Genomic DNA, 17,609 nt, shown 5'->3' on the forward strand with positions numbered 1-17,609 from the left:
TTCTATTTATTTTTTTTTTTTTTTAAACATTCTATTCAATAGCATACGTTTCTTTGCTAGTGTTCCTTCAATATCCCCAATGATTCTTAAGTGTGCAAAATTACTGCTTTTCTGCCTGCTTGCAAGATTCATTGGTTTCAAATCAGGATCTGTTAACATGCCCACCAGATCAGGACTTTAATATAACCAAAATTAAGGAAATTGGAGGACAAAGTTTGTGATATCTATAAATTTAGGACTGACGTAAAAAAAAAATACATCTGGCACTGCACTATATAAATGCATGCATTCACATGGAAATTTAATGCAGCAAAGACCCCCACCCCCCCAAGCTGCTAACAGGTACACAATGTTACAAGCCCAGAGGACCCCAAAACCCAGCAGCAACAGATATTCACCAAGACAAACGGTTATTTAAACAAAAGTTCCTTTTAATTATCTTTAAACATAAAAACAGGATCAAACTTTAACCTATTACTATCAACTTAACTAACCTAACTTAACCGCCTTCTAATTCTAAGCACACATATGTAATGTGTGTGTAAGTTCAGAAAAGTTCTTCAATTCACAGTCCAATCTAACTTCTCATTCTTCCAAGTTTACTGGTTACAGGCAATTCTTATATTGTGCACAGAAGTTAACATTATATGAAGTTCACCAGGCTTTGGTGCTTGAAAGGTAAATGGTTACTGCTCAGGAAGGTTCTTGTCAGTTTTCAAAGAGAGATGTTGTTGTTCCTGGACACAAACTGATCCCTTTTAATCAGCCATGTCATTGTCTTGCTGAAGAAACTTGCCCCATCAGGGTTTTCCAGATGATAACCTCTTTCTTTCAGGTCACCACAGAGTTCCTTTTAGTTTCCTTTATTCCAAGCAAAACATTATTCAGCCAGTCCTCTCCTCTTGCATGAGCCACAAGGGCTTCGACCAGGATTAAGCACTCAACTCTCTCTCTCTCAAGTTTTTGCAAAGCCCCCAGGAGCTGGCCTGTCTGCTTGAACAGAGCTCCAATATTTTAAATAAGATCTGTTTGTATGTGACCTACATTAAATAACCTGCCACAATTTATCTCCCAAAAACCTATCTATATACAAACACAACATAATCTATCACACTTTCCCCTACAAAGAAATTATAACTCGAATTAAAATTCAGTTTAAAAACTAAACTGACTTTAAAAATCAATAAATAGCTAACAATACACAATATAACAATGTAACCCAATGTTGAGAGTATATACATGATCAATTTTAACATCTTGACAAACAATCTATCACATTATTTGTACCTCAGATATGATTAATTTGCAGATTATATTCCTGCAATATTAAACTCCAGTTTAGCAATCTGTTTTTATTCAAAACTACCAGAGGATCATGGTTAGTAAATATCTCAATTGGTTCATGAGAGGTACAGAGATATACATCAAAATTCTGCAGAGCAAATATTATAGACAACAGTTCCTTCTCAATAGTGGAATAGTTCCTTTGATGAACAGTGAATTTTTTTGAAAAGTAGGCAACTGGATGGTCAATGACATAATCTGTCACAATAAACAAAATCCAACACTGGTCTATATACAAGTTTAAGTTTGTCACAAAATCCCTAGTACAGTGAGAAGGGTCCTTCTATAAACAGACCACTAGATTATCTCTCACATTACATAGAGCCATGTAAATAGCACAATTTACTAGGTATAGGATTACAATCAAAGATCAATGCACTCCAAGGAATGGCAGCAATGATAACACTGCTCTGGGGTTGATTTGGGAGCCTGAAGACTATGGGGAGAAACTATCTTTAAGCCTGTTGGTGCATGATTTCATTCTTAAACCTGCTCCCCCATGGAAGGAGCGAGAAGAGTGTGTCCTGGAGGTGTGATAGATCCTTCAGCATGTTTCCTGCCTTTCCAAGGCAGTGGGAGATATAACTGGAGTCCATGGACTGGAGGGATGTTTTCAATAGGTTCTGAGCTGTGTTCATTACCTTCTGTAGCTTCTTCCAATCTTGAGCAGAACAGATGCAATGCCTGTCTGCTTTCAATGATGCTCCAGTAAATGTTGTTGAGGGACAAGGGGGGGGGGGGGGGGGTACATGCCAAACTTTCTTGGTCTTCTCAGAAAGTAGAGGCAATAGTGTGCTTTCTCACCCATTGTATCAACATACTTTCCCCAAGTCAGGTAATTGGAGATATTTATCCAAAGGACTTGAAGCTCCCTACACTTTGGTGATCATTAACAAAGATGCATACATCAGGGTGCTCTTTATCGACTACAGTTCAACATTTAACACCATCATCCCCTTAAACTTCAAGGCCTGGGACTCAACACCCATCTGAGTAATTGGATTGCAGATTTCCTCACTTCCAGACCACAATCAGCAAGGATTAGTAAGAATGTCTCCTCCACAATCTCCATCAGTACCAGAGAGCACAGGGTCCCTTGTTCTACATGCTAGACACAGATGACTGTGGCTCAGAAACAACACCACCCACAAATCCATTGACAATACCATGGTAGTGGGTGGCATAAAAAGGGGCAATGAGTCAGCATACAAGAGAGAAACTGAAAACTTGGCTGAATTGTGCACCAACAACAACCTCACTCAGAATGTCACCAAAACCAAAGAGATGACATCGACTTCAGGAAGGGAAAACCAGTGTTGTGAGATCTAGTGATCATTGGTGGAAATCAGAAGTTGAGAGGGTGAACAAATTTAAGTTCTTGGCAGTCACCATCTCGGAGGATCTTTCCAGAGCAACACACTAATGGCACCATGAGGAAAGCTCATCAGCACCTCTTCTTACTCAGGAGTTTGCGGAGGTTTGATATTACATTGGAAAGCCTCGCAAATTTCTAAATGTACGTAGTGGAAAGCATGCTGACCAGCTGCATCACGGTCTGGTATGGGGACACCAATACCCCTGTGTAGATGACACTTTCCAATCTCCCATATTTCCCAATTTCAAAACATGTCATATTCACAGAAACACAAGTGACAATATTCTGATTTACTATCTTATTTCCAATAAACCAAACTCTGTAATTACAGCTTTATGTAGCTTTAATTCATTGATAACAATTAAATATTTTGCACAACTTCACACTAAGATTTTCATAATGATGGATAAACAAAGCATTCAGCTATATTTAAAGACATAATGATACAAGAAACAAGAAGACAGACGAATTTAAAGTATTTTGAGAGCTTACACCTCCTCCATGGCTCTTCGAAGAATGAGATACACACTCTCCATTCGCCCAGATATTCCAACATACAACGTCATAGTAACTATGGTAACACTATAACAACAATCTTTCTTAAAGGGATAGTCACAAAATTAACAAAAAACAAAAACACAAGTCTTTAACCTTTACACCTTGAGTGCAAAGCCCAAAAAAAGGTAATGGACACAACCCAGGGTATCACAGGCAAAACCCTCCCCACTATTGAGAACATCAGCTGTCAGAGAGCAGCAGTAATGCTCAATGATCCACACCATCCAGTACACGCTCTGTTCTTGCTACTACCATCAGGAAAGAGATATAGGGGCCACAAGACTTGCATGACCAGGCTCAGGAACAGCTGCTACCCCTGCACTATCAGACTCCTCAATAACAAACTCAATCAGGGACCCATTTAAGGACTCTTTTCTCTTTATTGATTTTTTTTTCCTTTTTGTATTGCAAAGTTTGTTTACATTTTTAAAAATTTATATACATGTGTATCTGGAGGTGACTTGATCAAGGTTTACAAGATTATGAGGCGCATCAACAGGGTGGACAGCCAGCACCTTTTCCTGGGGCAACAGTAGCAAATACTAAAGGACATCTGCACAAGGTGAGGGGAGGAATGTTCAAAGTATATATCAGGGGTAAGTTTCCCCACATACATCAAGAGTAGTGGGTGCCTGGAATGCATTGCCAGAGGTGGTGGTGAAGCCTGGTACAACAGCAACGTTTAAAAGTCTCTTTTTAATTTTAAATTTAGAACATGCAGCACGGCAACAGGCCATTTCACCCCTGAGTTCGTGCCATCCAATAAACCTACACAGTTTTGAATAGTGGGAGGAAACAGGACCCCCTTAGGTGTCTTTTTGCAAGAAAAATAGAGGGTTCTGGGTGAGGTGAGGAAGATTTAGATTGTTGAGTGGGTTTATATAGGTCAGCACAACATCATGGGCTGAAGGGCCTGTATTGCATTATTATGTTCTATGTTCTAACTACAATGACTTATTAAAATAGGCAGCACTTTGTTAAAAAAAAGATTTCTGACATCTTCACACTTGATCAAACATTTACATTTGCCTTAAGTACACCTGAAGAGACTGATAGCCATAAACGTTTCGTTTTGACAAAAGTTGCCTTTTCTATTCTAGGGAATAAAATGTGATTTAATCTGCTAAATGCAAGGCATTTTCTACCAGAGTCTGGAATGAGTCATTTTCTGAGTAACTTCACATCTATTGCTTCAAAACATCTTTGAGATTTTTTTTTTTGCAAAAGCTGCTGCATTTAAACAGTATCTCTGATTTACATAGAAAAGAAGAAATATGTAAAGTCAGACATGTTCATGAAAGAATAATTTTACCAAAGGGAAGTGGTTAGAAACCTAAAAGGATGGATACTGTGGTTAAGTCAAGAAAATCAATGTACTCACAACATACCTGCTTTACATCATTGCACAAGAATGCTGTATAGATTGAGTAGGAAACCTGTTTAAACAGGTGCTCTATGGAAAAAGACGCAGAGGTTGAATGACAATATGCAGAATTGGATTTCAAATTATGATTAATTTGTTCACCTTTGATAATGAAAAAGTAGACAAACAAGATCTAAAATCCCAGTTCATGCCACAATAAAATGGAACAGGCCACAGGCACCTTCAAACCTGCTCTTCTTTCAGCTATACAATATCCTGATGAGCGCCTTTGTTTACATTTGGTATCTAAAAATCTGTTCAGTTCACTCCTCTGGGTAGAGATGTCTAAATATTTATAATACTTTCACTAAAACGTTTCCTCAACTCAACTGTTAGCAGCCCATTTCCTATCCAGCAAAAGGAATAATAATTTCAGCATCTCGTATCCTTTCAGAATCTTATTTCATTAGGTTCACTTCATGTTTTTCTCAACTCCAATAAAAGTGGACCAAACTTGACCAACAACATGACAACACTCTCCTTGCAGAATGATTCGAGAAAACTGAAACTACACTGACTTCAAGGCAAGTAGATTTTAAAGCGCATTAAGTACTTCAAGTGAACTCTCACCAAAGCCTTGCATAACTGCAACCAATTTCCTTATCCCTGTTCACCAACACCCTTGCAACGTACCATGCTGATCCATTCTGCTGGGATCTGTCTGTACTCTGCCAGATTCTCACAGCACAACAAGTGTTTCCTCTTCTTATCAATATGTTTTTTGTAGACTTCAAGACTAATCCATAGCTTGTTCCAAGCAAGATACAGTATCTCATTATTGGAAAATACAAATTAAAAGATTGTAATTTTTAAAAAAAATGCAATTTAGCAATGATCCCATTTAAAATTAAACTATCAAACAATTGCATACAGGTCAATGGCAGAGAAAAACACAGTAGATTTATATGCCAAAACCTTTTAGCAATGTTAAATCACAGAAAGGTGTGTTTTTTTAATTTTATTTTTAATTTCCATCAATACATACATATAATTCTTCATCATATAACAATACAATGTAATAAAAACAATACTATATTTTCTTTTTATCCCCCTCTCTCCCCAAAAGAAAAAGAGAAAAATTAAAAAACACCTGAATTTATTGTCATTCACTATTCGTATATTCCTAACATATTATTCTACCTGTTGTTAGGTCTGCTTTGTTCATGAATGAGTGAGTCAAACACCAGACTGAGTTGAAATCAAGGTTTTTTGTTCTTTATTGCCGGATTGTAACACTTGCAACTAACAGTGTTAGTTGGAGAAGGCGCATTCTGCCGTTATCAGCAAGTGGTGTTTTTTTATACCTCAGGATACGTACTAAGTAAATTATCATACCATTACATTGTCCAATGAATAAACTGTTGCTATCCTTCTCTGTTAGTCTGCTGCACATCATTCTTGTTAGTGCAAAGCTTATCTTGAGTGTACAAGGTCACCACATCTGCATCTGTTACTCCTTAGTACTGGGTGACTCCTTCTCCGGTCCCATCTCATGATGTTTTTACCTTACACTGTACATATTAATTGGGAGGAGCAGGTGGATGGGCTCTTACTAATGAAATCCTTATATGGTTTCCAAATCATATAAAAATTCTCAGGTTGATTCCTTAAATTATAAGTAATCTTTTCCATTGATATGCAATTTTGAATTTCCATTTGCCATCTATCCAACCTTATAAAATTATCTGACTTCCATGTCACTGCCATACTGTTCCATGCCACCGCTATTGCTACAATCAAATATTTTCATTGATATTTGTCTAACTTTGATTTAGAATCAGTGTCATATAAATCACCAAGCAAAAATATTCTGGGATCTTTTGGAATCTGTATCTTCATAATTTGGCCCAATAACATTCAAATCTTTCAAAATTTTTCCCTCCCACTTTTTCACAAAACCAAACTGCATGTAATAAGGCTCCTGTTTCTTTTTAACACCTGAAACATTTATCAGAACAAGTTGAATCAAGTCCATGTAATTTATACAGACTGTAGTATAATTGGTGTAAAAAAAAAATATTGAACCATTTGATATCTAACATTAATTGTATTGGTTACACTCTCCTGGCACAGTCTTGAACAGGCCTCATCGTGAATTTGTATATTTAAATCTTTTTCCTTTTTTTTTACTTATATAGTTCCTTTTCCTGCATTGTGTCTTGCAATTGTACCTACATATTAGTAATAAATTTCTTAATAAATTTATATTATTAAATATTCAAATGGGCTCTGTTCCTTGAGTCTAAAATTCACATCTAATTTCTTTTTTTTTTAAAAATGATTTAAGCTGATGGTATGAAAAAAGTTTTATTTGGAATATTGTATTTCTCTTTCATTTGTTCAAAAGTCAAGAAAAAAACCTAAGAAACAATCTTTTATCCTCTTTGTCCTGTAATTGTGCCAGATATCAAATAAAGGATTGCTTAAAGTAAAAGGAATAATTGGATTCTGCTTTAACATCATTTTAGCTATTTGGTAGTTCTTAATTCCTCTTTCTATATGATTTCATTCCATATCTTGAACAAATGTTTTAACACCTTTAAAAGGTGTTAAAAGGTTCCTTGTTGTATTTATACAAAAATGGTCTGGATTAATTTCTCCTATGTTATTCATATCAATATGTACTCATGCCATCTTCTTCCCAATTTTATAACAGGAGGATAGAAATCTTAATTGAGCTGCTTTTTAATAATTTTAAAAATTTGGCAACAGCAATCCTCCCTGATCAAATCTCCATGTTAGTTTTTCTAAAGCTATCCTTGGCATTTTATCACACCAAATAAATTTTCTTACACTTTTATTTAATTATTTAAAAATCTTCATTGGTATGGGAATGGGAATGACTGAAATAAATACTACAACCTCGCAACAGCTATTTTCAACAATGCCATTTTCTGAAACTGTTTCTCAAGAAATATTTAGGGAGGGTGAACGGCTTAATATTATTATTAACAATACACATCACAAACTGAAAGTTCTCCAGAAGAGAAATGTCAGGTCTTCCTACAACAACTACAGCCATTACATATTCCCCACACAATTACAAAAGCCACAATTAAGCTGCAAACTTTGGGGCATGTTTTCCAGCACCCTATTGTATTAAATTTTGCTCCTGTTTCAAATACAATGGCTCAATGTAATTTTAAGTCAGGAGCTAAAATCCTTGTTAAGTCCAGAAAAATTCCATGCTTCAACTTGCAGCATTTTAACACACCTAAGTTTTAAGATTTCACCAAGAACCCTATTTTTCTTTCTTTGCATTAGGGCCTGACATATAGAACCACTTAGTAATTAGTGTTCGTGGAGAGAAAATCCGGTTGAATATTACTTCAACAATATCCGCTTGTGCAGGGAAGTGTTCTGAGGGATAGTAATGTCAGGAGGTACTTGGGAACCGCTACTCAAACCCACCTTAGTTGGGTCGCTGGCCTTCAGCAGACGTTCTTTCAAATGCAATACATCTTGTATTACTTCTTCTGCCATACTGGGCGAGCACAGAGGTAATTCAGCCCGCTGCTGCTATAACCTGTGTCAATGTTGCACCACCGGAAACGTGTCCCATTCAGTCTCTTGCTTGGGGCGAAGTAACGCGCAGACTCACATTTTTGAACAGACCCTCTGCGGCGCTGTCCTGACAGTCTTCAGCTGGCACACGACACGCTAGGAACTCTTCTAACAATCTCGGGAAGAGTTCATCGTTGCAGGTAGGCTTGCAACGTTTTATGATGTGGTCAGCTCATTAAAACGTATCTGTCGTCCAAATAGCGCGCAGAGTTAAGTTAAAATTATAGGGGTTTAATAACCGTGTATTATTCAATGTTGTTTTATTTAGAACGACATTGATGGTATTATTTCGAAATTCAAAATCTTTCGACATGCCAATATTGGAAATAGCAGTTTGCAGATCATGGTAGATTTAGAAGTGTTGGCTGATAACACCTTTTAACTTTTTTTTGGGCTTGTCTGTGCATAACAAATGTTAAATCCATATTCGTTTGTGTGCTAATTAGATTTTTTAACGGTGCACGAGTTCTTTCCTTCAAATGCATTCACTTTGGGCTTTTAAAATAGATCGACAAATGATCCCGAGTAAGGTGGGGGCCTGTTTCTCTCCCCCTCCCCCCAGTCGGCTTTTGCTAGAATGGCAAGATCTTTATTTGAACCAATCTTAATATGGCAACCCCTGAGAGAACTGCTGGGGTCTGAGCGGCAGTGTTGCTATTTCTGGAGCCGATTGACGAACATCGGCAGATGCAACGAGGGCAAGAATGTAAGAGCTGAATCTTCAGCTCACGGACACCTCGTTCCTTTCCCCGGCTTCGCCTCCATATCTTAATTGTATTGGTGATTAAGGCACTTATCTTTGATTAGATATAGAGTGGACCATATCAGTTCCTAGTTCTGAGTGAAATCTGTGCACCCATCTCACCTGAGTCACTTGGTTTCCAAGTCCCTTCCACACGCCTCGGTGCGAAAGTCTTGAGGTTCTAAAAGAAAGTTCTGAGAGACTGCGATCGTTTCACGAGTCTCAACTCTTTTAAAATGCACTTATCCCTTAGTATCTTGGCAAATATTTATTCTCCAATGATTTCGAAAGCTGATCATCGGATGTCATCTGCACAACTGCCCTGTAATATTCCCTGCCATCGAACAAGGACCAAGTTTCCAGCGAAAAACGTTTGAAAGTTGGGAAGGGCATAAGCAACACTCAGCCACCTCCATCTGTTAATTGTATTGGCGATTGGAATCGGTATTTTTAGAAAGCTATATAGAACCGAAGAGATGAGATGAGTTGTGTAACGTTTAGGGGAGATGTCCGAAAGGTTTTTTTCACAGTGGCGGGTGTAAGAATGCATTGTCAGGAGTGGTGGTGGAGGAGTCTTGTACTATAGGGACATTTAGATAGACACATGGATGTAAGAAAAATGGAGAGTTATCGTTTATAGACTGTGGATTGATGTGGAGTAGGTTTGTATGTGTGGAGGATGGGCGGGCGGTAAAATACCGTGGGCTGGAAAATTCTGTGTGCTATTGCCTCTAATTTAAGTTTGGTCACTTGCTTCAGAAGTAAATAATGCTAGTTTTTTTAATCATTTCAAATTGCACATAAATCTTGGGTATAACATTGATTAGATAATTGTTCAGAACCAACTAATCTACTTACAAAAAGTTTGTGTACTAAACTCATTTCTTAGAAGTTCTTTCCTGAAGTCAGCTCCTTACTATGGTGACTTGACAAAGAATCCGGCCAAAATTATTCTTTAATTGTCAGGCGTGACTGAGTGTTCATGGGCTATTCAGCCCCATTTCAGGAGGAGGTTTGATTTTCATCCAGCATTCTCACCTACCACGTTAATGACAAAGAGTTGGAGCCCAGTCGGTTATACATGTTCACATGCACTGCCAAGCTGAGACCACTCACAAATTTAAGGACCAATAGCCATTTTTACACTTGCATCCCAGTAAATCGGCTGCTAAATGTCCTAGTTAGGAATGGCGTTTTTGCAGTTCATACTTGGTCACTCTTAACCAGGTCACTGCACACTTTCATACTCACCACAAACCATCCCCAGGGATAGGACTGTTCTACCTTCTACTGTTGATGTTATGACACATTGAGCAATGGTGGACCTGCCCTAAACCCTGATCAATGTATTATGATCTTGTATTTGAATAAAATTAATCATGCCTAATTATAACATAATTAAGCTTCAGTACAGCACAGTTTGAGCCCTTCAGCTCCTGTTGTTGTTGTGCCTGCCGACCGTAGGAAAGTGCTAGCAATAAATAGCAATAGCGGACAATTTTTAAACAGCATGGGAAAGTTGGTAGAGCTATTTCACAAAATTTATAAAGACCATGGGTAACAGTGATGTTTTCTAAAGCTATCCTTGGCATTTTATCACACCAAAAAAATGTTCTTACACTTTTATTTAATTATTAAAAACACATCACAAACCTGTCCTCCCAGAACTTTGTGTGGCGGAGAAACCCCTCCGTGAGGGCTCTATGCATGCAGCTGTGCATATTGCTCTTTCTCTGCCCCACAAAATTCTGGAGGGCAGATCTGCCATCACTGTTTCCCATGGTCTTTATAAATTGTGCGCAATTTTGTCTGTTGGACTGTAATCCTCCCTCTTTGTAATGTGAATCAAATCTCTCACGACTGGAGGGAGAACAAACGCTTTTATTAGCTTATACTATGGGTAGGGACTCACAGTAGTCTTCAGAAGGGTTCTGGATTTAGGCAGGAAACCAGGGTCATATGTGAGCAGATGGGGGAAAAGCCAAGAGGCGGGCCAGCCATCAGCACAACATTCTACCAGTAATCCCAGTTCATTGCATTCACCCCTCCCTGTAGAATTTAGGGTCTGTGAATGAGGACAGAGAACATGGGTTCAAAAAAAATTAGTTGAAAAATATAGTTATTTACAAATTTACAGATTTAAGTGGTCTGGGGTTCTGTAGATCCTGGTGGAGCACCTTAACACTGGGAGCCTTGGATTCCTTGAGTCTTCTGGTCCCCTTGTGAGGGAGGAGAGTTGGGCTGGGTCTCTGGCTCAAAGGTGGAGGGGGATGCATTTTCCTCCTGAATCAGATCCCCCAATGCCCCGATTGGGAGTGGCAAGAATGAGCTCCATGGCTTTCAGAGCACCTGAGGCAATGGACCCTCTGAAGACAGTGTCCTCCCTGCCATCTGGGTACTCCACAAAGGTTTACGTGGGATTGGCGTGAGCAGTTTCTCCCTTTCCACCAAGGGGTCGGTCTTGCTTCTCCTCATGTGCTTCCTGAGAAGGACTGGATCAGGAGTGGTGACCCAGACGGGGAGTGTAGTTCCCAATGCCGACCTTCTTTCAAAAGTGAATAGGAGCTCATGAGGAGTAACATTGCTCGCAGTACATAGAAGCAACAGGATGGAATGGAGTGCCATAGGGAGGACTTCCTGTCAGCATGAGTCTGGAAGACCTTTTGACTTCAGGATCAATTTGATTTTCTTCTAGACTGTGGCATTCTCCTTTTCAACCTGCCCATTTCCCCGGGGATGGTAGCTAGTAGTCCTACTGGACGCAATGCTCCTCACCAGCAGGGACTGACGTAGCTTGTCACTCATGAAAGATGAGCCCTGGTTGCTACGAATATAGCTGTAATACCTGAACAGGGCAAAAATGGAGTCTAGGGCCTTTATGACTGATGAAGTGGACATGTCTGGACATGGAATGGTAAATGGGAAGCAGGAGTACTTATCAATGATAGAAAGGAAGAAGGTGTTCCTGTTTGTGGAGGGGAGAGGTCCCTTAAAATTGACCCTGAGTTGTTCAAAGAACCTGGATGACTTGATCAGGAACGCCTTTGCGGGCAGTAGAAGTGCAGCTTGCACTCTGTACTGACCTGGTCATTTCCCTGACGTCTTCCATGGACTAGGACAGATTGCGTGCCTTAACAAAATGAGCCATGCAGGTGACCCCTGGACAGCAGAGCTCATTGTACATAGACCACAGTTGGCCAGTGTGTGCAGAGGCACAGCTTCCTCTGGATAAGGCTTCTAGAGGGTCATTAAGAGCTCCTGGCCAATAGGAAATGTCATAATTGTAGGTGGAGAGCTTGATCCTCCACCAAGCAATCTTTTTATTCTTGATTTTGCTTCTCTTGACATTATTAAATATGAATGTGACTGAGCGCTGGTCAGTGAGGAGCTTAACTCTCTACCAGTTAGGTAGTGTGTCCAGTGCCTAATAACTTCTACAATGGCTTGAGCTTCCTTTTCCACAGATGGGTTCTGGAGCTCATGGCCTTGTAATGTCCAAAGGGAAAAAAATGCAACCGACCTGCCCGCCTGGTTGAGGGTAGCAGCCAAGGCTATGTCCAAAGTGTCACTTTCCACTTGGAAAGGTACATTCTCATCCACTGCAAGCATGGCAGCTTTTGCAATGTGGTTCTGTAAGTAGTTAAAAGGCGTTTGGGGGAAATTAGTGCTTTTAAGGCTGGGCAAACCTCATCAGCATATTGAGAGATCCACTGGGTGTAATAAGAGAAAAACCTTAGGTATCTCCTCAAAGCCTTCATGGTCCTGGGAATGGGGAGTTCTAATAGGGGGTGCATCCTATTGGGATCAGGGCCAATTATGTCATTTTCCACCACATAGCCAGGGATAGCCAGACGTTTAATCCTGAACATGCACTTGTCAGAGTTATAAGTGAGGTTCAGGGCTTTCATCGTGAGGAGAAAACTTTGGAGGTTGGCATCATAGTCTTCCAAGGTATGGCCACACATGGTGACATTATCAAGGTAGGGGAAGGTAGCCTTCAACCCATACTTGTCCACCATTCTATCCATCTGCCTCTGAAAGATATAAACTCTGTTTGTAATACCAAAAGGGACTTTCTGGAATTGATTGAGACGACCATTAGCCTCAAATGCTGTATATGGACGAACCTCGGAACAGATTGTCAGGTAATGGGTGATAAGCAGCTTTCAGATCAATAGTCGAATAGACTGTGCAATATCATTCATCATGTCCAAAATTTGAGGGAGGGGGTTTGCGTCCAGCAATGTGTATCGATTAATAGTTTGGCTATAGTCAGTTACTAGCCTGGACTTGTTTTCCCCTTTTACCACTACACTTGCGCTCTCCACAGGCTGGCAGTAGGTTCGATGATAGCTTTGTTGAGCAGACATTGTGTCTTAGACTTTATTAAATCTCCTGCTCTTGGTAGCAATAGGTTTGCAGTCTGAGTACAGATTTGGGAAGAGAGGAGGGTGTCGATATTCAGTGTGGAGAGGCTGCATGTGGGTTCTGATTTTAGGGGCCCTCTGTTTCGAACTGTTACGGGGGAGGGGGATCAGAATACTCCAAGGTCACGCTTTTACAAAACAATCCTGTAATGTCTTTATACCCTTAGAATCCCAGCTCTTTAAATTATTATTAAACTTTGAAAAAGGAATAAGCTGATTATTATATAAGGGGGTTAAGATTAACAATTTACCTTTTGATCCTAAAATCTTATTTTCCTTTGTCCATACCTTGAATAAATGTTTTAATATCGGCATATTATATTCCTGCAACAAATTTACATTCCATTGAAATATAAATCGATGCACTTCAACTTCAGAAATACAAACCATCTCAACCTTAGCCCAACTCAGGGGTTGGTCCAAATTCATAAATCTACTAATAAACTTCAGCTGGGCTGCTTCATAATAATTTTGAAAATGGGGTTATTGAAACCCACCTAACGCATACTCCCAGGTAAGTTTATATAATGCTACCTGTGGTAGTTTACTGTTCCATAAAAATTCTCTCACAGCTTTATTTAGATCCTGAAAAAATCCCTTTGAAAGAGAGCATGGTATTGATTGAAATAAATATTGAATATGTGGAAAAATATTCATCTTAATACAATTAACTTGACCAATTAAGGTTAACAGAAGATCTTTCCACTTAATTAAATCTGCTTTAATCATTTTTAATAAAGGAACATAATTTAACTTATATAAAGACTGATACTCAGCATTTACAATTATTCCTAAATATTTAATTTTATCAGACCATTTCAATTTTATTGTGTTTTATACTCTGAATAGTCTCCTTCTCCAACTGGCAAAATTTCACTCTTGTCCCAATTAACCTTATACCCAGATAATGTTCCATATTGTAATAAACATTCCCACAAGTGTGGCAATGATTGTTCTGGATTTGTTAAATATATCAAAACATCATCTGCAAATAAATTAATATTGTACTCTTCATTCTTAACTCTCAACCCTCTTATCTGTTCATTCTGTCTTATTGTTTGAGCTAACAGTTCAATAGCCAATGCAAACAGGGCTGCTGACAATGGACAACCTTGTCGAATTGAACGTGTCAATTTAAACGATGATGAGACTTGACCATTTGTCACCACCCTAGCAATCGGGTTCATATATAAAGTTTTAACCCAACCAATAAAAAAAGGGCCAAATTTAAACTTCTCCAATACCTTAAATAAAAAATCTCATTCAACCCTATCAAAGGTTTTTTCCGCATTAAGCGCAACCGTGTTGGGCTGCTGTTGATATGCATTGACCAAACTAATCAATCGTAGAATATTATCTGAAGCATTTCTATTTTTAATAAAACCTGTTTGATCAACATGTGTTAATTTAGGTAAATACTTGGCAAGTCGGTTTGCTAACACTTTTGCTATAATTTTGTAATCTACATTCAATAAAGAAATAGGTCTATATGAAGACACTTTCAATGAATCTCTATCTTTTTTCGGGATTACAGAAATTAAAGCACTAGCGCAAGATTCTGGTAACTCATGCTCTTCAGTTACTTGTTGTAATATGTCCTCAAACACAGAGGATAAATCTTCATAAAAGGTTTTATAAAATTCCTCCGAGAATCCTTCATCGCCTAGAGACTTCTCATTTGGCATCTCCAACATAGCCACCTTAATCTCAAATTCTGCAAACGGAGCTTCTAAATCCATAACATCCTCCTCTTCTAATACTGGTAACATTAACTTAGATAAATAAGAATCAATAGAACCACTATCCTGTTTCCCCTCAGAAGTATATAATTTTTAATAAAATGAATAAAACTGGTCATTAATTTCCTGAGGTTTATAGGTGACTGTTGAATTCTTTTTTACAGCATTAATAGTCCGTGAAACCTGTTCCATCTTTAACTGCCATGCAAGTACCTTGTGTGCCCTCTCACCCAACTCATAATAACACTGCTTAGATCGATTAATTAAACGTTCAAATTGATAAGTCTGCAACGTATTATAACGCAATTTCAAATTAGCTAAAGCCATTTTTTCTTTTATCTTCTGTCACTTCCTTCTGAAATTCCTTCTCCAATTCATCAATTTGCTTTTCTAATTCTAAACTTTCTGCCATATACTGCTTCTTAACTTTAGTAGTGTATCTAATAATCTGTCCTCTTAAGTAAGCTTTTAATGCATCACATAACACAAAACGACTTTCTACTGAATTAGCATTCTCAGTCAAGAACAAAGTAATCTGTTCTTTAACAAAGTTAACAAACTCTGGTTTTTTCAACAACATTGTATTAATTCTCCATCTATAAGATGAATGTACCACTTCTGAACTTACGCAAGAAAAAAGTAATAAAGAATGATGTGATATAATCCTGCTTTTATATTCCGCCTGTAATACCCTTCCTTGTAAATGTGCCAATACTAAAAAGAAATCTATTCTAGAAAATAAATCATGCCAAGACGAATAAAAAGTTTAATCCTTTTCTGTAGGATTGACCCTTCTCCAAATATCCACCAAATTTAAATCCTTCATCAAGGCCCCAATTTGTGTCGCCATCTTTGATTTCTTTATACTTTTTGGAGATCTATCCAGCAAAGGGTCCAAAACACAATTAAAATCTCCCCCAACTAAGATATTTTCATTAGCTTGATTTAACAACAAAAAAAGCATCTGAAATAAAACACTCATCATCCACGTTAGGTGCATAAACATTAAGCAAAGTCCAAGATTCAGCAAAAATTTTACAATTCACCCTTAAAACCCTTCCAGCATTTCCTTCCATAGTTTGCAATTCAAAAGGCAAATTCTTATGAATTAAAATTGCTACACTTCTTGCCTTAGAATTAAATGAAGAAAAAAAAACACATGCCCAACCCAATCTCTCTTCAATTTCAAATGTTCTTTTTCAGTATTTCTTGTAATAAGGCAATATCAATTTTCATTTTCTTGATACAAGCCAAAACTTGCTTTCACTTAATCAGATTATTTAACCCCTAAACATTAAAAGTTGCAAATTTCAAATTAGACATCCTTATAAACTAACAATATAGTCACTTACTACAAAATATCGCTCCCCTTATAGTAACTTAAGACCACTATCCCTCCCCTAAATATTTTTAGAAAAAAAATGTAAAAAAATTTGATTATTCCCAAAAAAAACTACCCAAAGGTAGTAACACCCTAAAAAACTGGATGTGATAAACCCCACTAGTGGCAGATGACTATCAAAGATTTTAGTGCTATCCACCCTCCCCAGCCAGAAATACATTATTCACATCAACACAATCCAGTACTGTAAATATATTCAACTCAATGACTCCATTCCCAATGATTGTTCCGGATCTTCAATGTCAATAAGGCTTTGTGTTAAAACTTCTTTCTTTCCATTTTTCCCATTCCCATACCCATTTCCATTTCCATTTGCCCTCTTTTTAGGCGATGATGGTGAAACTCTTCCATGTCCTCGCAAATCCGGTAATGAATTAGCAAAAATTAATGCATCATGGTCATTCTCAAAAAACTGAGATTGAAAATTACCATAAAAGACTTTTAACACAGCAGTGTATCGAAAAGCACATTTATAACCCTTCCGCCAGAGTATTTCTTTAGTTGAATTAAATTCCCATCGTCGCCTAATAATCACCTGACTCAGATCTGGATTTAAAAATTACTCTGTTATTTTGAGTCATCATTGGAGATTGACTTTGTTGTCCCTTCTGTCCCACGAACTGTAGTATCATTTCTCGGTCCTGATAGTTCAGGTAACGAAGTAAAACCACCCATGGCGGTTGTTCCGGTAACGGCTTCTTTCGTAACACTCTATGTGCCCTCTCCAGTATTAAGCCTTCCAAAACAAAAATTGCCCAACATCTCGGGAATCCAATTCTTGAAAAATTTTAATGGATCAGTGTAGAGCTTGTCGAAAGAATCAAAGACTTGTTGATCCAAACCAAGGCTTTTATTAGCAAAAGACAGGAGCTCTTCACAGGTGGCCGACCAGTCCAGAATGATCCGACCTGGTTAGGGACACAACCCTTTAATGCCCAGATAGTAGGCGTGGCTTAGCTCTCAGCCAATCGCTGTAAGCACAGTCTAGATACTATAACTATATACACTATATACATTGGTCTCACTCCTAATGAA

At 38.2% G+C, this 17,609-nt stretch overlaps 2 protein-coding genes across 7 annotated transcripts in view; one reads left to right on the plus strand and one right to left on the minus strand.

The window, feature by feature from the left end:
- Window positions 1-17,609, minus strand: part of eloal (elongin A, like) — a 213,177-nt gene that overhangs the window by 136,463 nt on the left and 59,105 nt on the right. The gene's annotated exons all lie outside the window — the stretch shown is intronic.
- The window catches only part of klhl31 (kelch-like family member 31), a 34,552-nt gene continuing 25,270 nt past the window's right edge, over window positions 8,328-17,609 (plus strand). Inside the window, exon 1 of one of the 2 annotated variants that reach the window (XM_069885989.1) lies at window positions 8,328-8,404. The gene's annotated coding sequence lies outside the window, so the exon portion shown is untranslated. The remainder of the gene's footprint in view (window positions 8,405-17,609) is intronic. The other variant, XM_069885988.1, reaches the window with a different exon arrangement.

The sequence above is a fragment of the Narcine bancroftii genome, chromosome 6 (genome assembly GCF_036971445.1).
Source record: "Narcine bancroftii isolate sNarBan1 chromosome 6, sNarBan1.hap1, whole genome shotgun sequence".
Taxonomy (NCBI): domain Eukaryota; kingdom Metazoa; phylum Chordata; class Chondrichthyes; order Torpediniformes; family Narcinidae; genus Narcine; species Narcine bancroftii.